Source organism: Oryctolagus cuniculus, chromosome 1 (genome assembly GCF_051225735.1).
Source record: "Oryctolagus cuniculus isolate XC-2025 breed Fujian yellow rabbit chromosome 1, ASM5122573v1, whole genome shotgun sequence".
Classification (NCBI taxonomy): domain Eukaryota; kingdom Metazoa; phylum Chordata; class Mammalia; order Lagomorpha; family Leporidae; genus Oryctolagus; species Oryctolagus cuniculus.
The window spans coordinates 106,410,435-106,434,984 of NC_142867.1; the positions used below are offsets into that span (position 1 = coordinate 106,410,435).

At 40.5% G+C, this 24,550-nt stretch overlaps 1 non-coding gene and 1 pseudogene across 1 annotated transcript; both read right to left on the minus strand.

Moving 5' to 3' along the window:
- Positions 1 to 4,686: 4,686 nt before the first annotated feature.
- Positions 4,687 to 5,142, minus strand: LOC149128540 (large ribosomal subunit protein uL16-like; annotated as a pseudogene).
- A 284-nt stretch (positions 5,143 to 5,426) lies between these two features.
- Positions 5,427 to 5,560, minus strand: LOC127485132 (small nucleolar RNA SNORA70). Its single transcript, XR_007912315.1, has one exon. It is a non-coding gene; the product is annotated as a small nucleolar RNA SNORA70 (small nucleolar RNA).
- Positions 5,561 to 24,550: the final 18,990 nt, after the last annotated feature.

Consider the following 24,550-nt stretch of genomic DNA (forward strand, 5'->3'; position numbering starts at 1 on the left):
ATAAACAACAAAGTGAGATTCAACATAAGCTGCTTATCTAGTGAGGACATCAATAAAGTGCAGTGATACTCAAGAGGAGAGATACATGCGTAGCTGGGAGACCAGTTAGTGCAACAACCTAATCCTTAAATATGTCAATGGAAGGCAGTTTGATATAAGTGTGATAATTTGCCTCAGGAAAAATGTACAGTTAACTCTCTAGTTGCCATTTATTTATTTATTTATTAAGAGGCAGAGAGAGAGAGAGAGTGAGACTGAGGGAGGGATGGAGGGAGAGAGTGAGATAGAGAGAGAGACTATCTGCTGGATCACTACTCAAATGCTCACAATGGTCACAGTTGAGTGAGGCAAAAGCTAGAAGTCCAGAACTCAAGCTGTCTCCCACATGGGTGGCAGGGCCCCAATCAGTTGACCCATCATCTGCTGCCTGGCAGTGTGTGCACTGGCAAGAAACTGGAGTTAGCAGAGCCAGGTTTGGAAAGCAGGCACTCTGAGAAGGGAACAGCTATATGCCTTTTTTTTTTTTAAAAAACAAAAATTACTTATTTGAAAGTCAGAGTTACAGGGTGGAGGGAGAGAAAGAGAGAGAGAGAGAATTTTCCATCTGCTAGTTCTTTCTCCAGATGGCTGCAATGGCCAAGGCTGGGCCAAGCTGAATCCAGGAGCAAGGAGTTTCTTCCAGGTGTGGGTGCAGGGGCCCTAGGACTGGGCCATCCTCTGCTGCTTTCTCAGACCATTAGCAGGGAGCTGGAAGGAAATTAGAGCAGCTGGGACATAAACTGGCACCCATATGGGATGCTGGCATTGCAGACGGCAGCTTTACCCACTATGCCACAATGCCAACTCCACTAGTTCCTTTTAAAAATGTTTTAATAGTAATTTTTCCAAGTGTAAAACTCACCAAGAGAAAAGCATCTGTGCACTGTAATATAAATATAAGTAATTCTTTGTAAGAATGATTGCAAACCCCATCAGTTTAGTTTTTTCACCCAATGGCAAACCCAGGGACTTTACCATTAGTATCAAAGTTCCAAGAGAACTATCTGAATGAGAGGGGGAAAATGAGAAAGAGGCAAAGTGTGTTAGTGGTATTTGTGTCCACAATCCTAGTCCCCGAAGTTTGCTGACCATCCTTGAATATAAAAACTTTTCCCTTCATTCGGTGGACAACCCCAATATCTTTCCAGTAAACTCCATTTGGGGCTTAAGCTGGCTTCTCTTGGATTTCTTTATTGCAAATGAAAAAATTCCTTAATAGCATATCTTTATAGATAAGCCTTTCAATTCTGTACTGGGAGTTAGGACCAGATTCTAGTTCTCCCATGCAACTTCCTGGTGGGGGTCCTTGCAAGGTACCTGGCCTCTCTGCCATGGTGTTGATGGAGGAGAGGTCCTCCCTTCTCTCATAAATCTATGGTTCTGGTTGGCACTGCAGCTCAATAGGCTAATCCTCCACCTGCAGCGCCGGCACCCGGGTTCTAGTCCTGGTTGGGGCGCAGGATTCTGTCCTGGTTGCTCCTCTTCCAGTCCAGCTCTCTACTGTGGCCCAGGAGTGCAGTGGAGGATGGCCCAAGTGCTTGGGCCCTGCACCAGCATGGGAGACTAGGAGAGGCACCTGGCTCCTGGCTTCGGATCAGTGCAGTGCACCGGCTGCAGTGCGCTGGCCTTTAGCGACCATTTGGGGGGTGAACCAACGGAAAGGAAGACCTTTCTCTCTGTCTCTCTCTCTCTCACTGTCCACTCTGCCACTCTGCCTGTCAAAACAACAACAACAACAACAACAACAACAACAACAACAACAACAACAATTTATGGTTCTAACACTGGGAAGCCTGCTGTATGCATGCAGTTCAGAAACTTGACCTTCTGGGATGGGCTGTCTGGAGGCTTATTTGCATCAGCACCTATGGCAGACTCTGGGAGAAATTACCAAGAGCACTTGGAAACATAATTATTAGCTCTCAGAGCACCTAGATTAACACTCTCAGCCAACAGGGAAATCATTGTGTGCCTCCAGGAGAGCTCAGCATAGCAAAGAACTCACAGGGAGCTAAGAAGGCCTCAGAGCACTGGTTGATTAGCTGACAGAATGATATTTTTAAAAATCTTGCCAGCATTGTTTGTTTATTTTTAAAATTTGAATAGACATGTAAGGCTTGTACACATTTATGAGGTACTATGGGGTGTGTGTGTGTGTATAAAGATAATTTTATATTAGATGCCATGTGGGTTCTCCTGGATATCTTTTGATTGGATCAAAGGGTGTGTGTCTCAGATTTCTTGATCAATAAGAAAATGGGCAAACACAGCCACCCTTTGGTGAAGCCCCAAGTGTGTTAGCAATGCTGCTGAGGGGAGAGTGATTCTGCAGCTCTGGTGGTGTGGTCCTGACAGGTGATGCTCCCATGGTAATACCACACTCAGTTCATGAAGCAGATGTACTGAGATTATAAAGGAACAAAAACAGGCCCATTCTTTTCTCCCAAAAAATTTCTGAAACAACTAAAAAAGACAAAAGAGTGAGTCAGATGAAGAACAAATGGTAACCTTTACTACCGATAATGTCGACATTGACTGACATGGGTTTTATCTGGAAGCAGACAAGATTCCTAGAGCTGAATTCCAGGACTAGAAAGACTGACCCACACAGTGCTACACAGTCATAGGTAGCTTCTGACCAAAATCCATATTTATAGCTCAATTGCCATTGCCTATCCTTCTTATATTGCTATAGTATTAGAAAACAAAAACTGTATCTTTTAATTATTATGGAAAGTATAAAACATATAAAACAGACTAATAAACTCCCATGTAACCATCATGTAACATCAGCAAGTACCAACAATTTTAAAACGATTTATTTATTTGAAAGGCAGAATGAGAGAGAGAGAGAGAGAGGAAGAGAGAGAGAGAGATTAAGAGAGGGAGCTCTGTCCACTGCTTTACTCTCCAAATGGCCACAATATTCAGGGCTGGGCCAGGATGAAGCCAGGAGCATGGAACCCCATACTGGTCTTCCACATGGGTGGCAGCGCCCAAAAACTTGGGCTGTCTTCCACCACCCTCCCAGGCACATTAGCAGGAGGCTGGATCTGAAGTGGAGCAGGTAAGACTCGATCCAGCACTCTAATATGGATTATTGGTATCTGAGGTCTCTGTGTGTGAGACCTTAGCCATCCAGCTGGAAGAGCGATGGTGTCTCTTGATAAGAAACACCGGAGACAGCCAGATGAGCATGTCCATTTATTAACAATCAGGCACAGACTTTTATAGAGTAAGAGGGAAAGAAAAAACCTGGGGTAGTAACAGCGATTCTATAGGGCAGAAGGGACAGTGTGCCAAAAGACCCCTAACCTATCGACTTATAGGTAACATAGGCCACGTAGGCCCCTGGGGTCCTTTGTGCAACTGGCCCACATCTGGAAAGTGGAAGTTGCTTTTGGCTCTCTGTTTATCAATCGTAAAGGCACAGCCATAAGGCTTCCAACAGGAAGTGGGGGTGGGGGAAATGGGGCTGGATCTCCTGCTGCCAGCAGCCAGGCTGTGGGGTCCCTCCCAACCTTCCCCATCAACAGGGCAAGCAGTCCCATAGGATCACCCACAGGCATCACAAACAGTGGCTTAACCCATTGTACCACAATGCTGGCCCCAGTTACCAACATTGTGCTATTCTTATTTAATTTGTATTAGTCAGCTTTGTGTTAATATTAACACAAAGGCAGGCTACTTTACAAAGAAAACAGATTTATTTTAGTTTCCAGCCCTGGAGGCATAGGCTATGGTGAGGGTCCTCCCAGTCCAAATCAGATGGGGAAGTGTGTGAATTCTCTCCTGATCCTTATAAAGTCACCAGGCTCCACCCTAATGACCTAATCTAATTACTTTTCAAAGGCCCTACCTTTGAACACCATAGTCAGATGAAGTTTCCACCTTCTTAATACCAGTAACATAAACTTTGGGGATTAGACTACATGAATTGGGGTGGACCAGTCATCTTCAAACCATAGCAGCTACTTTTACACAACAACACATCTACAACATTTGTTCATGTTATTATGGGCATCAGTATTTCATTCCCTTTTATTGATAAGTAAGATTCCATTGTATGGATATAAACAATTTGTTATCAAGTCATTCTTAATGAGCATTTGTGTTTTCTACATATTGAGAATTATGAATTGAAAACTCATTTTAAGTTTCATTTCTCTTGGATAAATAGGAATAGAATTGCTGGCTTGAGCATAGGTATATGTTTAATTTTGTATATATATTTATATAAACTTACCCAACATGGTTATACCATTGTCCATTCCTATCAGCAGTATATGAAAATTCCAGATGCTTCACTTTATCCTCACACTGAGTATTGTTAGTTTTTAAATTTTTGTCATTGTGGGTGTGTAGTGGTGTCTAATTGTGCATTTAATTTGCAATTCCCTGTGATTAATGCTGCTGGACACTTTTTGTTTGTTTTCTTCCCCCCAGAAAACTTTCATTTAAGGTATACAAACTTCATGCTTCTTTCTTCCTTTCTTTCTTTCTTTCTTTCTTTCTTTCTTTCTTTCTTTCTTTCTTTCTTTCTTTCTTTTTCTTTCTTTCTTTCTTTCTTTCTTTCTTTCTTTCTTTCTTTCTTTTTTTTTTAAACAGGAATCAAGATTGACTAAGGATCACAGGAGAGTGAAGCCCTCATGAGTGGAGGGCCCACCACTTGTCTAAGGGACCATGATTAGGGATGTATTTGACTCCATAGCCATCTGGGATGAGCTGCTTCTCATCCGAATGTCTTCAAATTCATCAGCGTTAAACTTGGTAAAGCCCCACTTCTTTGAGATGTGGGTTTTCTGGCGGCCAGGAAACTTGAACTTGGCCTTGCATAGGGCCTCAACCACATGTTCCTGTTCTGCAGCTTGGTGCGGATGGACATGATGACTTGGCCAATGTGAACTCTGGCTACTGTGCCTTGGGGCTTTCCAAAAGCACCCCACATACCTGTCTGCAGCTTAGGTTAAGAGCATGAGGTGGCTGGCGCAACGGCTCACTAAGCTAATCCTCCACCTGTTGCGCTGGCACTCCGGGTTCTAGTCCCGGTTGGGTTGCCAGATTCTGTCTTGGTTGTTCCTCTTCCAGTCCAGCTCTCTGCTGTTGCCCGGGAGGGCAGTGGAGGATGGCCCAAGTGCTCGGGCCCTGCACCCGCATGGAAGACCAGGAAGAAGCACCTGGCTCCTGGCTTCGGATCGGCACGGCGCAGCGCACCCGCTGTAGCGGCCTTTTGGGGGGTGAACCAATGGAAGGAAGACCTTTCTCTCTATCACTGCTATCACTGTCTAACTCTGCCTGTCAAAACAAAACAAAACAAACAAACAAACAAAAAACAAACAAACAAAAAAAAACCATGAGGGTCAGAGGCATGAAAGTCCATTGTGAAGGGCTGTCTCCAAGGTCCCTTAGGGCAACCCATGCAAATGATAGGTTGCATACACTACCAGGAGGCTGCTGTTTGCAGCCACTGCACACTGGGCCCTCATGAAGAAAGGGAGCTGGTCGGCTTAATTAGCTGCAGGATGCTTTTCATAAATACAAGTTTAGGAACATAGTGATAGTGATTCCCCCCACCATGCTCACCCTCCCATCCCTACTCCCACCCTTCTTCCTCCTCCCTCTCCTATTCCCATTCTTATTTTTTACTAAGATCTATTTTCAATTAACTTTATACACAGGAGATTAAACTATACTAAGGAAAGGGTTCAACAAATAGTATATATATTAAAAAACACTGTTCCTTAACAGTTTTGTGATTTCTCTTTTGATTTTTTCTATGGCCCACTGTTCATTCAGGAACATGTTGTTCAGCCTCCATGTATTTGCATATGTTCTACAGATTCTTGAGTTGTTGATTTCCAGCTTCATTCCATTGTAATCAGGGAAGATGCATAGTATGATTTAGATTTTTCCTGGATTTGCTGAGATTTGCTTTATGGTCTGGCCTTTGGTCTATCCTAGAGAACATTCCAAGCACTGGTGAGAAGAATGTGTATTCTGCAACTGTAGGTGGAAAAGTTCTGTAGATATTGGTTAGGTTCCTTTGGTCTATAGTGTTGATTAACTGTTGTTTCCTTGCTGATTTTTTTCTGGTTTATCTGTCTATTGATGAAAGTGGGGTATTAAAGTTCCCTATTACTATTGTATGGGAGTCTATGTCTCCTTTTTGATCTATTAACATTTCTTTTAAATAGCCAGGTGCCATGTAATTAGGTATGTATACGTTTATTATAGTCACATCTGTCTGTTGAATTGATCCCTTAATCATTGCATAATGTCCTTCTTTGTCTCTTTTAACAGTTTTTGTGTTGTCTATTTTGTCTGATATTAGGATGGCTACACCAGCTCTTTGTTGGTTTTTCTTAGTGTGAAATTTTTTTCCTTAGCGTTTTTCCATCCTTTCATTTTCAGTCTGCATGTACCTTTGTTGATTTTCTCGTAGGCAGTAAATAGATGAGGATTTTTGTTGTTGTGGTTTTTCCATTCAGCTAGTCTGTATCTTTTAACTGGAGAATTGAGGCCATTTACATTCAAGGTGACTATTGATAAGTAACAACTTGGCCCTGCTGTTTTTCCATAAATATTCCTATTGTTTACTTTGGATTTCCTGTGTATTTCTTTTTTTTTTTTTTGACAGGCAGAGTGGGCAGTGAGAGAGAGAGAGAGAGAGAAAGGTCTTCCTTTTCCGTTGGTTCACCCCCCGCAGTGGCCTCTGTGGCCGGCGCCCTGCGGCCAGCACACTGTGCTGATCTGAAGCCAAGAGCCAGGTGCTTCTCCTGGTCTCCCATGCGGGTGCAGGGCCCAAGGACTTGGGCCATCCTCCACTGCACTCCCGGGCCACAGCAGAGAGCTGGACTGGAAGAGGAGCAACCGGGACAGAACCGATGCCGGAACTAGAATCTGGTGTGCTGGCGCTGCAGGTGGAGGATTAGCTTAGTGAGCTGCAGCACCAGCCTCCTGTGTATTTCTAATGGGAGATTTTCTGCCTTCACCTTCTTTCATAGTGATGACTATGTTTCTGTGTTTCTCTGTATAGCACATTCTTATGCATCTTTTGTAAGGCTGTACAAGTGGTGACAAATTCTTTCAATTTTTGTTTGTTATCGAAGGTCTTTATTTCACCTTCATTCACAAATGAGAGCTTTGCAGGGTACAGTATTCTGGGTTGACAGTTTTTTCTCTTGAGAGCTTGTTTGGAGGTTCCAGCAGGGGGTGCAGCTACTCGTATGCCCTTGACCAAAGACCGGTCCTCCTCTAGCGGGGAAGGTTGTCCTCTTTGAGCATGCAGCTTTGGGAGGGACGTACATGGAGCAGTGAGGGAGGAAGGGGACACCTGCCTAGCCAGCCAGATCAGAGGAATCAACCCTGGTGATCAATGGAGTGACAGATGTCATAGCCAGATCGCCCTCACATGCATATTTTTTTCTCTTAATACTTGGACTACCTCTCACCACTCTCCTCTAAGCCTGTGGAGTTTCTGATGGGACCTCAGCTGTGAGTCTAATTGGGGATCCTCTGAAAGCAATCTGCATTTATCTCATGCATATTTTATGTTTTATTGTTGAAAGTTTGACTACAGTGTGTCATGGTGAAGATCTTTTCTGGTCATGTCTATTAGGAGTTCTGTGTGCTTCCTATACTTGGAAATCCTTTTCTTTCTCTAAATTGGGGAAGTTTTCTGTAATTATTTCACTAAATAGGCCTTCTAGTTCATTTTCTCTTTCCAGACATTCAGGAACTCCTAAGACCCATAAGTTGGGTCATTTGATAATAGCACATAAGTCTACAATACTGTTTTTAAGTTTTCTAATTTCTTTCTTTTTTTAAAAAAGATTTTATTTACTTATTTGACAGATAAAGTTACAGACAGTGAGAGGGTGAGACAGAGAGAAAGGTCTTCCATCTGCAGGTTCACTCCCCAAATGGCCACAACTGCCGGAACTGGGCTGATCCAAAACCAGGAGCCAGCAGTCAGGAGCCAGGAACCTCCTCCAGGTCTCCCATGTGGGTGCAGGGGTCCAAGCACTTGGGCCACCTTCTACTTCTCTTCCAGACCATCAGCAAAGAGCTGGATTGGAAGAGGAGCAGCTGGCACCAGAACCAGCACCCATATAGGATGCCGGTGCAGCAGGTGGAGGATTAATCTATTGTGCCAAGCGCTGGCCCCTGAGTTTTCTAATTTCTTCATTTTCTTGTTGTTGTTGTTCTTTGGTCTGATTGAAAGATTTCCAAAGATTTTTCTTCTAACTCAGATATTCTTTCTTCTGCCTCACTGATTCTGACGTTAAAGTTTTCCACTGCATTTTTATTTGTTCTGTTGAGTTCTTCATTTCCAGTATTTTGTTTTCTCTATAAAATCTCAATTTCATGAGAAAAATTTTCTTTCATGTCATATACTTATTTCTTTAGTTCGTGGATTTGCTTCTGATTACTTCTTTTTTTTAATTTATTTTATTTATTTGAAAGACAGAGTTACAGTGAGAGGTAGAGACAGAGAGAGGTCTTCCATCTGATGGTTCACTCTCAAATTGGCTGCAGTGGCCTGAGCTGCGCCAATCCGAAGCTAGGAGCCAGGAGCTTCTTCCTGGTCTCCCACGTTGGTGCAGGGGCCCAAGGACTTGGGCCATTCTCTACTGCTATCCCAGACCATAGCAGAGAGCTGGATGGGAAGAGGAGCAGCCGGGACTAGAACCAGCACCCGTATGGAATGCCGGCGCTTCAGGCCAGGGCTTTAACCGGCTGAACCACAGCACCGGCTCTTGCTTCTGATTACTTCTAACTAATTCTATGATCAATTTTTTTTTGTTCCGTTTCTGGCATTTCTTTAATCTCTTCATCTTCACATTCTAATATTGAAGTGTTATTGTGTCATGTTGTCTTCCTTATCCTTGTTTCTTGAACTGCTGCATTTATTTTTAGGCATTTGTGGAGATACTTGTCTGTTTATTTTTTCCCCCTGTGATGGCTTTCATCTTTGGACTAGGCCTCTGTGAATTAGTGGAGTGTCTGCTCTTTCAGTAAGTACCCTGAGGCATGTGCTGGATGTGGCCAGGGACCTCTGTTCAGTGCTCCAGGGTGACGGGAGTGTCCAAGGTGACTCCCAAATTGAGCGTGGTAAATCTCCCTTTTTTATTTTAATAAGAGGGGAGTTTTGTTCAGCTCTGTTGGCATAGTCTCATGCTCATCTCCTCTCCTCAAAGGACACCTATGCTTGGGTGCTAGTCCCAGTGGGTGCAATATTTGTCCATGCTGCCACAGGAATCACACAAAGGATCCATGCAGTCCTTTTTGTGAACATGGATCCTGCAGCAACGACCCTCACCAGGGAATTAGGGAGCTCTGAGCATGTGGAGCCACCCATAGTGACTGCCCAAAAACCCAGCCATACCCTGCACCCTCATATGCAGCCACAGTGTTTTCAGAGTCCCAGCACCCAGCCCCCTATCAAAGCTCCCAGTATGACTCAGGTGTCTCCTCTCAGGTGGTTACTGGGTTCATGGACGTGAGCAGGTGCAGCTGTTATGTATGTCCAAAATGGTGGCTGCCCACTCTCAGCTAGCTATAGGACATCAGTGCTGGGTGGTCCGGGAGAAACACGCCTTCCCTTTTTTTCCCTCTAGGTTGTCAGGTACACTGTCCCCCAAAGGGCACCAAGCTGGACTCATACCAGGCTCCTCCCAAAGCCTTATTGCCATTGGCTTGGGCTGCTGCAGTCTGGTCTCACTTCACTCTCCAAGCTGATGCTGAGGCTTTGGCTGCTGAGGTCCTGAGTTGTGCACCTCCGCACACTCCACAGTGATACACAGTGTCCCTCTAGTTTGTGTGGAGTTTCCTCTGCTGTTTTCTCCCTAACTCTTCCCTGAGACTGCACTCTCTCCACATTTTTAAACTATCTTCCCCTAGATCAGAGCGGTAAGTTTCCTCACTATTCCACCATCTTGTTGCCTCCTTGGACACTTTTTCACATGTTTATTGGCCCATGAATATTTCCTTGTGAAGCATCTGCATTAGTCTTTTGCCCATTTAAAAAACTGGGGTTTTTCATACTTTTTTAAGTTCTATTGTAGTATTTTAGATACAAGACCTTCCCAAATATTTTCTCCCAGTCCTTAGTTTGCCTTTTCATTTTCTCACTAGTGTCTTTGATTAACAAATTTTTTCAGTTGGGTGAAAACTTTGTTGTATATATATATATTTTAAATTGCAGTTGCTTTCTGTGTCCTGTCCACTTGCCTATATGCAAGCCATGGAGATTGTGTAGGAAGGAAAAGCCAACTGTTTTCTCCTTATGCACACAGCACTTGGTACAGAACACTTCTGTCACCATCTGTGTGGAGTTTTCTCCCTAATAAACAATCCTCCATCACCAGCTATTTGTTCCACAATGGAACTCAATTCGTTTTTAACTTTTTTTTTAAATTTAAGGTAAACAAATTTCATATATTTAATATGTACAGATTTAGGAATATAGTGATACTTCTCACTCTACCCTCCCTCCTGCCCCTGCTCCCACTTTCCCTCTTCCTTCCTCTCTCTTCCCTCTCTTGATTTTTTACAGGGATCTACTTTGTTTATACTCGTAAGATTAACCCTATACTACATAAAGAGTTCAACAAATAGTAAGAAGGAAGAAAATCCTGTTCCTCAACAGTAGAGACAAGGACTATAAACAGTTATCAAATCTCAAAAAAATGTCAATTTCAATCCCATACATTACATTTTTTGGTATTCTATTAGGTGCCACAGATCAGGGAACACATATGGTATTTGTTTTTCGGGGACTTGCTTATTTCACTAAGTATAATATTTTCCAGTTGCATTCATTTTGTTGCAAAAGACAGGATTTCATTCTTTTTATGGCAGTGTTTCATACTATGTATATGTATATGTATATGTATCTATCTATCTATCTAATCACAGTTTCCTTTTCCAGTCTTCAGTCAGTGAACATCTGGGTTGATTCCATATCTTAGCTATTGTGAATTGAACTGCCCTAAATATGGAGTTACAGATAACTCTCTTGACACTGTTTCCCTGGAATTGTGTCAGATTCCAGGTCAAGGGCTCACAAGACTGTTTACTACTTCAGATGCCATCCAAATCTGAGCCCTCTGAACTTCTGACCAACTGGCTATAACTTGGGTATCCCAAGGGCCCAGTGCTTGGATTGATCATTGGGTAGAGTGGCTCACAGAACTGAGGGGAACATTTGACTCACTACTGGTAAGTCATTACAAAGAATATTTAACAGCCAGATGAATAGAAACATAAAGCACAGTTCTTAAAAATCTGGATTGCAGGAGATTCTTTGCCTATGGAATTGTGCTATGCCCAGGTCATGGTATATGTGTTCAGTAAACCAGAAGCTCTCTGAACCCTTTTGGGTTTTTACTACCTAGACATGATTGATTACATCATTGGCCATTGGTAATAAACTCAGTCTTTAGTCCCTTGAGATTGGGGTGGAACTGAATGTTCCAACCCTCTAATAGCATGATGGTTCCCATGGCAGCCATATTCTATCTGGAGGCTATCTAGGATCCTCCAACTATCTGTCACCTCAGTAGCATATAGAAGACATTTATCATACTGGAGATTCCAAGGGTTTTAGGAGTGGTGTGCCAGGAAACCAAGGCAAAGGCCAAATACCTATTTCTGATTATATCACAAGATATTCTGTTTTCTATTAAAATTGTCATTGTCTTAGCTCTTGTATTTAGGTCTATAATCTATCTCAAATTAATTTTTACATAGAATATAAGGAAGAGGTCAAAGTTTATTTTTTTCTATATGGATATTCAGTTGTTCCAGTGTCATTTGTTGAACATACTTTTCCTTTGTCCATTTGTTGAACATTTTCTTTATCCATCAAATAATGGGCATTGTTAAACCATAACTCCTGAGATTGAAAAATCTTGAAATAAAAGGACTTACTGAGCCATTACAGATGCTACCCAGAAATAAAGGACTAATCCTGAGACAAGTTTCCACAGATCCTAGTAACAGCTGGGAAAATGTCTGCTGGATCAGAGTTCAGAGCAATTTTTGGTAATGAAAATTTGGGAAAAGAAGGCATAAGTTGTTAACACCGAACAATAGATTGGCTATGTATAAGAGGGGCAGAATTATGCAAAGCAGGGAAAGTTTTAGAATAGGAAGATAGTCCCTAAGAAGTAAGTTTGCTTTTAGATTAACTAAGGTTGTAAGAAGGATGTGATATCACCTTAGGGGTTCATGATGGGATTTGAATCAAGGTTTGAACATAAATTCAAGAAGCCAAAATGTTTTTTTGTCTTGTCCTTTACTTTATAACTGATTAACCTCTCCTATCTCTCCTCCCCCTCTATCATCTGACTCTTTTAATTTAATATAGAACATCTCGGAATTTGTCTCTTATAAAATACCTTGGTTGATCCCATATCTCGCATACCTGGCTATTGTGAATAGTACTGCAATAAAACTGGGAGTGCAGGTATCTCTTTGATATACTGACTTTATTTCCTTTGCATATATATCTTGTAGTGGGATTGTTGGATCATGTTGTTGGGTTAAGACATCCAGGTTCTTGTTTCTGATGCATGGAAGAATTCAAGGACAAGATGTAGATAAACGTTAGCAGAGGAATAAGATTTTTTTAGCAAAGTGAAAATAAACACTCAAGAGGGAGTGCAGGCATGTTCTAGATTAACTGCAACCAGGAGGTTTGGGGTCATCCCTTTATGTGATTTGGAGCATAGGAGGTGGGGCTTTGGGCAGAATTTTTCAGGAAATGGCAGGAATGTCCAGGAATTTGGTGACTGCCCAATTTTTGGCCTAAATGGAAATCTCAGATATGTCATGGCATCAGGGGCATCATGGGAATAGGAGTGTCCACCATGGTCATTTTGTTATAATGATATTATAATAGGCTATAGGCCATTGTGGGACATAGCAGCCATTTTGGATCTTTTTGGCCATTTTTGGTGGCTCACTTTGCTACAACAGCAATTTCTGGTTGCTGGTTATGGGAGCAGTTTTAGTAGCAACGCTGGGTGGAGGGGAAGGGTATAGTAACATACTTTCTTCATTTCTTCCTCTGATCTCTGTCTCTTTCTCTATAACAACATTTTAGTTCTATCTTTATTTTTTTGAGAAGCAAACTTTCATTTTTCCATTGAATTTATTTGGCATTATTATAGAAAATTGATTGACTGTAAGTATAGGTCTACTTAAGGACTTTGATATATTAGTCTGTTCCACTGCCCTGTCTATCTTTGGGTATGATTTCTATAGTTTGGAAATCAGGTAGTAAAAGTCTTATGGTCTTTTTCTTATTTTCTAAGATTGGTTTAGCTATTCTAGGTCACTTGCATTTCCATAAATACTTTAGAATAAACTTGTGAATTTCTAATCTAAAAAAAGCAAGCTAGAATTATCATTAGAGTTGCATTGCCTCCATAAATTAAACTGGAAAGAACTGACATCTTAATAATATTGAGTTTTCTGTCCCATGAAGATGATATATCATTCCACTTACTTAGATCTTCTTTATCTCAGTAAAGTTTTGTGGTTTTCAACATAGATATTTCACATGTTCTTTGTTAAATTTATTTCTGAGTACTTTACTTATTTTTGTCACTATTATAAATGGATTGATTTTTCCAAACTGTTTGATGTTAGTGTAGAAATTCAATTGATTTTTGTATACAGACTTGTATTTTTATGTATAGAGCTTACTAAACTTATGTCTTAGTTCTATTAGTTACTTGGTTTCAGTTCTTTAGGACTTACTGCATAAAAAGTCATTCTGCAAATAGAGAATGTTTCACTTTTCAAATATTTGTCTTTTCTTTCTTCTTGTTACCTTTCTGTACTGGTTAGGACACTGGGTACAATGCTGAATGGAAGTGGTTAGAGCAGTCATCCTTGGTTTGTTCCCAATCTTAATGGGAAAATGTTCACAGTTCCGCTAATTTTTCATTAGCTGTATGTTTTCATAGGTTCATTTCATCAGACTGAGGAAGTTTACTTCTATTCTCAACTGACTACAGATTTTTATCATGGGGACTGGCATTGTGGTGCAGCAGATTGAGCCGCCAACTGCAACACCAGCATCCAGTATCAGAGCACTGGTTTGAGTTCTGGCTGCTCTGCTTCCAATCCAGCTCCCTGCTAGTGTGCCTAGGAAGGCAGTGGAAGTACTTGGGCCCCTGCCACCCACATGGATTTCCTGGATTGAGTTCCAGGCTCCTTGTTTCAGCCTGACCCAACACTGACCTTTGAGGCCACGTGGTCATTTGGGCAGTGGACCAGCAGCAGATGGAAGGCCTGTCTTTCTTTCGCTCTCTATTGCTCTGCCTTTCAAATACAATAAATAAATCTTTTTTAAAAACATTTTTAATATATTTTTTGACAGGCAGAGTGGACAGTGAGAGAGAGAGACAGAGAGAAAGGTCTTCCTTTTGCCGTTGGCTCACCCTCCAATGGCTGCCACGGCCGGCGCGCTGCGGCCGGCGCACCACGCTGATCCGATGGTAGGAGCCAGGTACTTATCCTGGTCTCCCATGGGGTGCAGGGCCCAAGTACTTGGGCCATCCTCCACTGCACTCCCTGGCCACATCAGAGAGCTAGCCTGGAAGAGGGGCAACTGGGACAGAATCCGGCGCCCTGACCGGGACTAGAACCCGGTGTGCCGGCTCCGCAAGGCAGAGGATTAGCCTAGTGAGCCACGGCGCCGGCCTTTGTTAACTTTAAAATTATACCAGTAGAAAACCTACCTATTTTACTCTAATTCATTAATATACATGTGATTTAAACATTGCTAGCCATGTGTATTTGGTGCAGTGGTTAAGATGCCACTTGGGACAAATGTATCCTATTTTGGGGTACCTAGGTTCAAGCCCTGCCTCCACTTCCAATTCTAGCTTCCTGTTAATATGCACCCTGGGAGGCATCAGGTGATGGCTTAAGTACCTAGGTCCCAGCTATGTGGGAGACTTGGATTGAGTCCCTGGATCTTGGCTTTGACCTGGTCTAGCCCTGGCCTTTGTGGACATTTGGGGAGTGAGCCAGCACATGGGAGATGTGCTCGCTCGCTCTCTCTCTCTCTCTCTCTCTCTCTCCCCTCTTTCCAAAAAGAAAAGAAATTTAAAAAATAAACCACTATAAAAATATAGTTGGTATAGTGTTATATGATTTAACTGACTCAATCCAATTGACTACACAAGAGCTTTAATAATAAATGACGCAAAAGTGTAAGTAAGATGGCAAAAGAAAAGATGCAATGATTTAGCCTTGTATATTCTAAAACAGAGAGAGAAAGATTGTTTTTTCCTCATTTTCTTGCACTTAGATATGTAAATTTTAAACATCAGAAAATTTGATTTATTGGGATTAGAAGAGAAACTTTTTCAAGTATTTTAGTAATCCTTATGCAGAGAAGCATCTAAACCATTGGCAAGTTCTGGCTGGCAGGTCCTTATTAATGACAAATCTATATGGGGTATTTTTGACAGCCCTTTGGTTTAGTTTTCATTTGAAGACCTCCTTTTAAAGGTCACTCTCATATCTCTATTTTAACTTGAAAACAAAAAGATGTTTACATCTGGCTAAGAGCTGGCAAAAGGGTAAAAACAAATAAATTGATGGAAAAGAGACAAGATAAGTGTCTCATATTGTTTTCAGATGTGAAGATAGTGGGAAGAATATGGCACTAATGTGTTAAAAACACACATGTTTTGACAAAACTGACAACGAAATCTTTGAAGAGGGCTGCCTTCTACAACACAAGCATCCTTGTCCTGATTTAAGAAGGACAATTTTGAAGTCAGAGATATAGATAATGGCATATACAAGGCTGTGCTTTGAAATATAATTATAATAACAAATTTGTTAAATGAACAATTATAGTCATTGATGGAACGTAATGCAACCATGGAAAATCATATTCATGAAGCATATGTCACATAGAAAATGCCCTTGATAATGTAATAAAAAATCTGGATATATCCATGGCCAAATACAGTGGGCCTATTGAAAGATAATTAATTAAAAAGAGTAAGTCTTAGACACTAGATATATGCATGGGACATAAATTAGAAGGAAAATACTAATCTAATGGTAGTTATCTTTGTGTGATCAGACATGCGTGATTTGCAATTTTTTTTGTCTTTATAGTTTTCTATACTTTTGAGTTCTTTCTTAAAACATGTATTATTTTTCTAGTAAGCAAAAATATGTAATTAACAGACTTTTTAGACATGGTTTGAGACATGTGTCACATGTTATATATGATACAAGAAAATAATTTTCCATTCAGCTTTAGAGAAAGATTTGTTAACTAGTTACTGGATTTAAGATGAAGGCACAGCTGTATTTCAGAACAATATACTTTGTCTGTTGGTATTTTGATGAGAATCCCAGCAAGCCAAATTTGGTTTTTGAAGGGTAGTTCAGGCAGCCACATCCTAACAGCTTGACCACTCTCATTTTTGGCATGTGAGGCTGCCAACTTCCTCATTCCAAGCCCTCTTAACACTACAAGCTGTTCCCAGTTGCTCTGAACTGTTGGTAGCTTAGGAAGCCAGTTGCTGTGTAGTAAACCCATACTTCTGGTATCTACTGGATTCTTACTTACATACAGGCCAGGTATGCTAGAAAAACAACTAACTTTGAAGCCAAGACATAGAACTAAATGCTCTATCTTGCTGTCCAGAGATACAGAGAGGAAATTGCTGGGATTTGGCAGCAGAAGAACTGGGTTTGAGTCTCTGCATGGCTTTGGATGAATCCTGAACTGTCTTAGGCCTTCAGATGACCCAAGAATTCATAAATGAAAAACCTTTTTCATACCATTGTGTCAGAGTTTTTGAATTTCAGAGTGTGTATGTATAATATCTTCAAGCTCATTGTAAAGCCTATATAGAAAGTCAACAAAAACAGAAGGGCCAATACAATATGGAAGAGAATAACGAACTTGGAAGCTTACTTCAAAACTTACTGTAAAACCACAACAATCAAGACAGCATGATATTGGCCAAAGAACAGATAAATAGATCAAAGAAACAGAATAGGGAGCCCAGAAACAGAGCCATCCAGACACACTCAACTGATTTTTGAGAAAGGGTAAATACAACTTAAGGAAAAAGGACAGTCTTTTTAACCAATGTTGCTGGAATGTTTGTTGGACACTGACATGTAAAAAAATGAATCTTGACACTGACCATACATCTCCCACAGAAATTCAAAGTAAATCAATAGAAAATAATGTATGAGAAAATCTTTGTGATCAAGTATTTGGTGATGATTTTTAGAGACAATATAAAAAGCACAATCCCTGAAAGAAAAAAATCACTAAGATGGACTTCATTAAAATTAGAATCTTCTGCCCTATGAAATACACTATAAGAACAATGAAAGACAAGTTCAAAATGTTTGCATCCATATCTGATAATGGTATCCAAAATACACAGAGAACTTCTAAAACTCAACAGGAAAACAAATAACCCAGTTTAAAAATGAGCAAAATAAGGGCTGATGTGCCATAGCAGGTAAAGCACCACCTGTGACAGCAGTGTGCTATATGGGCACTGGTTCAGGTCCCAGCTGCTGCACTTCCAATCCAGTTCCCTGCTAATGTGCCTGAGAAGGCAGTGAACAGCCCAATTGTTTGGGCCCCTGCACCCATTTGGGAGACCTAGAGGAAGTTTCCAGATCTTGGCTTCAACCAGGCCCAGCCCTGGCCATTGTGGCCATGTGGGGGAGTGAGCTAGTGGATGGAAGATCTCTTCTCTCCTCTCATCTCCTCTTCTTTCTTTTCTCTCTCTCTCTCTCTCTCTCCCTCTCTCTCTCTTTCTCTGTAACTCTACCTTTCAAATAAATGATAAAATAAGTCTTTACAAAGAATGAGAAAAATATCTGAATAAAGACATCACCAAGAAAGATATACAACTAACAAATAAGCATATGAAAGATGTTCCACATCATATGTCATCAAATAATTACAAATTAAAAAAAAACAATGAGATACCACTAGATATAACTGTTAGACTTTCATCCTTCCAGAATGGCTGAAATCCAAAACACTGCCATCACGAAATGCTGTGAGAATGTGGAACAACAGGAACTTTCACTTATCACTAGTGGGAATGGAAAATGATACAGCTACTTAGGAAGACCACTTGATGGTTTTGTACAAAACTAAATATATTCTTACCATATAGTCCAGAAGTCTTGCTCAGTATTTACTGAAATGAGTTTAAAACATACATATGTCTACAAAAAAAATTGTATACAAAATTTATAGCAGCTTCATTCATAATTGCCAAAATTTTGAATCAACCAAGATGTCTTTCAATAGGTGAATGGATAAACAAATTGTAGCAATACCTGTAATAAAGTATTATTCATCAATAGAAAGAAATGAGCTAGAATGAAATGAGCTATCAAGCCACTAAAAGACATGGAAAAATTTAAATACATATTGATAAATGAAAAGAGCCAATATGAAAAGACTACCTACTATATGACTCCAACTATGTCATCTTGAAAAGGTAAAACTATGAAGACAGTAAAAAATTAATGGTTGCCAGGGGTGAAGAGGAAAGGAGGTATGAATAAGTGGAACATAGAGGATTTTTAGGGCAAGGACACTTATATATAGCATTGTAGGGTAGATACTTGTCACTATACATTGTCAAAGCCCATAGAATGTTGAGGTGGACATTGTGGTACAGTGGGTTGAGTTGCGGCTTGGAACACCTGCATCCCATATCACGGTGCTTAGGATTGAGTCCCATCTCAATTTCAAATCCAGCTTCTTACTAATGTGCACCTAGGGAGGCAGCAGATGGTAGCTCAAGTACTTGGGACCCTGCCAACCTTTGTGAGAGACCAAGTTGGAGTTCCTGGCTCCTGACTTGGGCCTGGATTTTGCAGGCATTTGGGGAGCAAACCAGAAGATGGACGATTTTTCTCTCTCGTAAATAAAAAGAAATAAACTTTAGAAAAAAACCTATAGAATGTACAACACATAGAGGGAATCCTAATGTGTACTTTGGGGTTTAGTTAATAATAATGGATCAGTAATAGCTCATCAGTTTTAATGAATGTAGCATACTAATGCCACACATCAATAATGGAGGGAAGTTGGGGGTTGGTTAGGAGGAGCATATGGAAACCCTTTGCTTTCTATTCAATTTTCTGCTGATCTAGAATTGTTCTTAAAAATGAAGTCTATTAATTTTTAAAAGTATACAGGAAAGCCATTTCTAAGTTATTAACAATATGAGGATATTTGGGCTATAAATAATAAGATACAATTAAAAGTAGTGTGATGGTTTGTATAATTTTTTGATTATGCTTGTCTAATGCTAAAAAGGTTTGAGAATGTATGCAATAATTTATAAAGTATATACTTATTTATATATAAAATAATGCATTGCCTTACTAATATATTTTGCATGTTTTGTAAATGTATACAAAAATAGAATTTTTAACAATGTAACTAAAAGAATATATAAATAATCTTTAAAAATAATTACTATGCTTTATTACTGGTATTTTTAGCAGAAGCACTCTTTTTTTAAAAAGTTGAATAATATTTTAAGACTTGTAAAAAACTCAATCAAGCATCTAACTTGAGGCTATTTGTTTTTCTGCTGGGTTTTGGTGACTCTTGGAGTAGAAATAGAGCCCTCACAAATACCCCTAGGTCTAAATGGAAGATGTGCATGACTGGCTGTTGATTCTAAAGGGTGGCGTCAGTGTCAATGCCATACCCAAGTTGTGACATTGGGCAGTATACTACCAACTTCATTAATGAAAATCATTTTTTTGCAAATGTATTGGAACTTTTGTTATTTTTAACAAATGTGTTCAAAATCTATTAAAAGCCTGCATTAAGACAATTTATGGCACACTGACAGAATTTTAACAACTAAATACATAACAAAAATTTCCAAGTGTCTATTTTTAAAAATACTCTCCTAAAGCTTTGTAAATTGTATTAATTAGGGTAATACAGTCCTTAACCCCACTTAATTGGGCAGGAGTAAACTGAAACTAGATGGACACCCCCTCCATTTTATCCAACTCCCTTTTGTCTCTCAGGTCTGTCTGGAGACACAGCTGTCTGACACATAATGGACTAAGTAAAGCTACTGGTCTCAAATATGTTCAAACATGTTTTTAAAAATTTATATTCAAACATAAAATGAAATTGGCATTGTATTATTTTCTTCCCTCCACTTTGGAGGCCAATGGCACAAATGACAAGAATTTTATTATTTACATTGAGTTCAGAGTGATTCCCAAATGATTCATTCAGTGGCTAAAAGACATCAAGGAGGGGCCAGTGTTGTGGCACAGTAGGCTAAGCCATCACAAGCCAAGATGGCATTTCATATCAGAGCACTAGTTCAAGTCCTGGTTACTTCACTTCAATCCAGCCCCCTGCAAATGCATTGAGAAAAGCAACAAATGATGGCCCACGTACTTAGGCCCCTGCCCTCCCACACAGAAGACTGGATAGAATTCTGAACTTTTGATTTCTGTTGCAGCCATTTGGGAATGAATCATCAGATGGAAGATTCATTCATTCTCTCTCTCTCTCTCCCTTTCTCTCTCTCTCTCTTCCTATCTCTCCCTGTAACTATGCTTTTCAAATAAACAAAATAAACCTTTTTAAAAGAGAGAAAGAGAGATTTTCCATCTGCTGATTCACTTCCCAAGTAGTCATGGTCTAGACTGGGCCAGGCCAAAGCCAGGAGCCTGGAACTCCATCCGGGTCTCCCACATGGATGGCAGGGATGCAGACATTCGGACCATCTTCAGATGCCTTCTTACTTGCATTGGCAAGGAGCTGGATCCAAAGTGCAGCAGCCAAGACTCAAACCAACACTCATGTGGGATGTCAGCATTGCAGACAGTGGCTTAACCTGCTGTACCACAACAGTGGTTCCCCCCAACCCTGTCTTTCAAATTAAATAAATAATTCTTTGAAAAAGACATAAAATACTCAAATTCTTTCCATTTGTGTGTTCTGCCATCATATGTGCAGTTTTGGTTTTTGTTTTCAGGTCTGTTCCCTCTTGATTGCAAGATGACGGCTTCAAGTGTTCCATCCTCATCTCCATAAGCTCCAAAGACAGGGAAAAGGTTGGTTTTCCTTGTTCATCTCTGTCTACAACTGAGGAAATGCTTCCTAAAAGCTAGATTCATCAGTTTTCATCTCCCATTGACCAGATTATATCAAATGTTTATCACGACCAATCACTGGCAAGGAGGATAAGCTCCAACAAATCAAATGACACCTTTTCTCAGTGCAGGAAGAAGGGACTCCATCCTAAACAACTAAAAGAAATTATTCTGGTAAGGAACAGTGGAGGGAATGCGGCTGGGAGGGAACTAATAATGTCCATCATGGCATGAAGCAGATATGACATCGTTACAGAGTACGCATGTTAATAAATGTGAATTGTGTTCAGATAACATGTGAATTGTGCCTGTTTAATGCTTATGTCTTTTTAATAGTGATGGAAAAGTTACTGTGTCCTGCATCAAATTATGGAATCATTTTCTTTTGGTGCTCATACATACATTATGTGAGATATACATTTATTTCAAGGGAAAACATTTTCAGGGAAGAATTTAATTTTTTTAAAGATTTATTTATTTATTTGAAAGGCAGAGTTACAGAGAGATAGAGGCATAGAGAAAGAGAGAGGTCTTCCATCCACTGGTTCACTCCCCAGATGGCCGCAATGGCTAGAGTTGGGCCAATCCGAAGCCAGGAGCCAGGAGCCAGGAGCCAGGAACCAGGAGCCAGGAACCAGGAGCCAAGAGCTTTGTCTGGGTTTCCCACACGGATGTAGGGGCCCAAGGATTTGGGCCATCTTCTACTGCTTTCCCAGGCCACAGCAGAGAGCTGGATTGGAAGTGGAGCAGCTGGGACTCAAACTGGTGCCTATATGGGATATCAGCACTGCATACAGTGGCTTTACCTGCTATGCCACAGTGCCAGCCCCATGGAAGAATTTCTAAATGCCATCAAAAAGAAGCCTGAGTGTCGGCACTATGGCACAGTGGGTTGAGTTGCAGCATGTAGCACCAGCATCCCATATAGACACCAGTTCATGTCCCAGCTGTTCCACTTCCCATCCAGCTCCCTGATAATGTGCCTGGGAAAGCAACAGAAAATCACCCAAGTCCTTGGGCCCCTGCTCCTGGCTCCTGGCTTTAGCCTGGCTCAGCCCCAGTCATTGTGGCTGTTTGGGGGAATGAACCAGCAAATAGAAGAAATGGAAGATTCCCTCTCTCTCTGTGACTCTGCCTTTGAAATAAATAAATAAATAAATAAATAAATAAATATAAAAAGAAAAAGATAATCTCTGATTTATTGATGACCAAAGCTAAATGTTCATTTAACTAGATAGTGCTATGTTGATATCAGATATACTGGCCATTACCAAAAGAACCACAAATATGGTTCATACATAGTTTATATCCACCCTGGGATTGTCATTATCAGCAAGTGATATTTCATATCATTCTGTGATAGGCTGGTGAAAACCCATATCCAATGAAAGTGAATGCCATGTATCTAGGAAATACACAAGGGGTCTTCAAAATGTTCATGGAAAATGCATGCTATAAAAACATTGAACATGGATTTCAAAATATTTTGCACCAAAAATAACTCTTTTTAAAAAATATATGTATTGGGGCAGGTGCTGTGGCATTATGGGTAAAGGCACCACCTGCAGTGCCAGCATCCCATATGGGCACTGATTTGAGTCCCAGCTATTCCACTTCCAATCCAGCTCTCTGCTGTGGCCTAGGAAAGCAGTAGAAGATGGCCCAAATCCTTGGGCCCCTGCACCCCTGTGGGAAAGCTGGACAAAGCTCCTGTCTCCTAGCTTCGGATCAGCCTAGTTCTGGCCATTGCGGCCATCTGGGGAGTGAACCAGCGGATGGAAGACTTCTCTCTCTCTTTACCTCTGCTTCTCTCTCTGTGTAACTCTGACTTTCAAATAAATAAAATCAATCTTTAAATATATATATATATATATATATTTACTCAAATATATGTATTTTAAAGGCAGAGTTAGAAAGAGAGAAAGTGAGGCACAGAGAGATCTTCCATCCACTGATTCACTCCCCAAATGTCTGCAAATGACTGCTGATTTAAAGCCAGAAGCTAGGGAACTTCTTCCAAGTCTCCCATGTGGGTGCAGGGGCCCAAGTACTTGGACCATCCTCCACTGCATTCCCAGGTGCATTAGCAGGGAGCTGGATCAGAAGTGGAGCAGCTGGGACTCAAACCTGCTGGCTTTATTGGCTATGCCACAGCACCGGCCCCCCAAAATTAACTTTTATTGACTTGTTATAACATGTCAGAACAGGAACTAGTTTGAGGCACTAAAAAGATAAAACATTAGTTTCAAAAGAGTTCCAATCAGAGCAACATGAATTCAAATATTAAAGCAAGAACCAACATCGAATTTATAGTAATGCTTAGGTGGGAGAGTAGTGAAATCATTGATGCTTTATGAAAAGTTCATGAGGACAATGTCCCAAAATATCAGCAGTTCACAACTGGATAGATAACTCCTTTTACAAGGGAGGAGATAATGTTGAAGATGAAGCAGACCATCTGCTTTGATTTGGGAGGAAAAAATTAAACTTGTTCATTACTGAATTGAAGAGGGCTGATGATAAACAGCAGAAACAACAGCCAACACCATAGACATCTCAGCTGGTTCAGCTTACACACCTATGATGGAAAATTAAAGTGAAGTAAACTTTCTGATAAATGGATGAAAAACTGGTGGAGACCAGCTGTAGATAAAAGCAGACTCTTCAATGGAAAAGTTAAATAAGTGAGGTGAAGAGCATGAAGGATTTCTTTGAAGAACTGTAACAGGAGATGAATAATGGCTTTACCAGTAGGGTCTTGAAGACAAAACACAATCAAAGCAATGGGTACCAAGAGGCAGAAGTGGTCCAGTCAGAACCAAAGCAGGCAGGTCAACAGCAAAGGTTTTTTTGTGATGTTCTAGGAATTTTGCTTGTTGTCTTTCTGGAAAGCCAAAGAGCACTAACATATGTTTATTAGGAGAGTATTTTGATAAAGTTAACCAAACTTTAGCAGAAGAACACCTGGGAAAGTGGTGAAAACTCATATCTGATTAAAGTGAGAGAGTCCTTCTCCACCCTGACAATGCTCCTGCTCATTCCTCTCATCAAGTAAGGTGAATTCTGTGACAGTTTTGATAGGAAATCATTAGGCATTCACTTTACAGTCCTGACTTGGCTCCTTCTATATTTTTTTCTTGTTTCCTAATCTTAAATTATCTTTAAAGGGCATTCATTTATCTTTAGTTAACAATTTTAAAAAGATTACAATGATATGATTAAATTTCCAGGAGCCTCAGTTCTTTAGCAATGGACTGAGTGGCTGTCATCATCAGTGACAAAAGTGTCTTGCACATGATGGAGATCATGTTGAAAAATTAAGCATATATTTTTAATT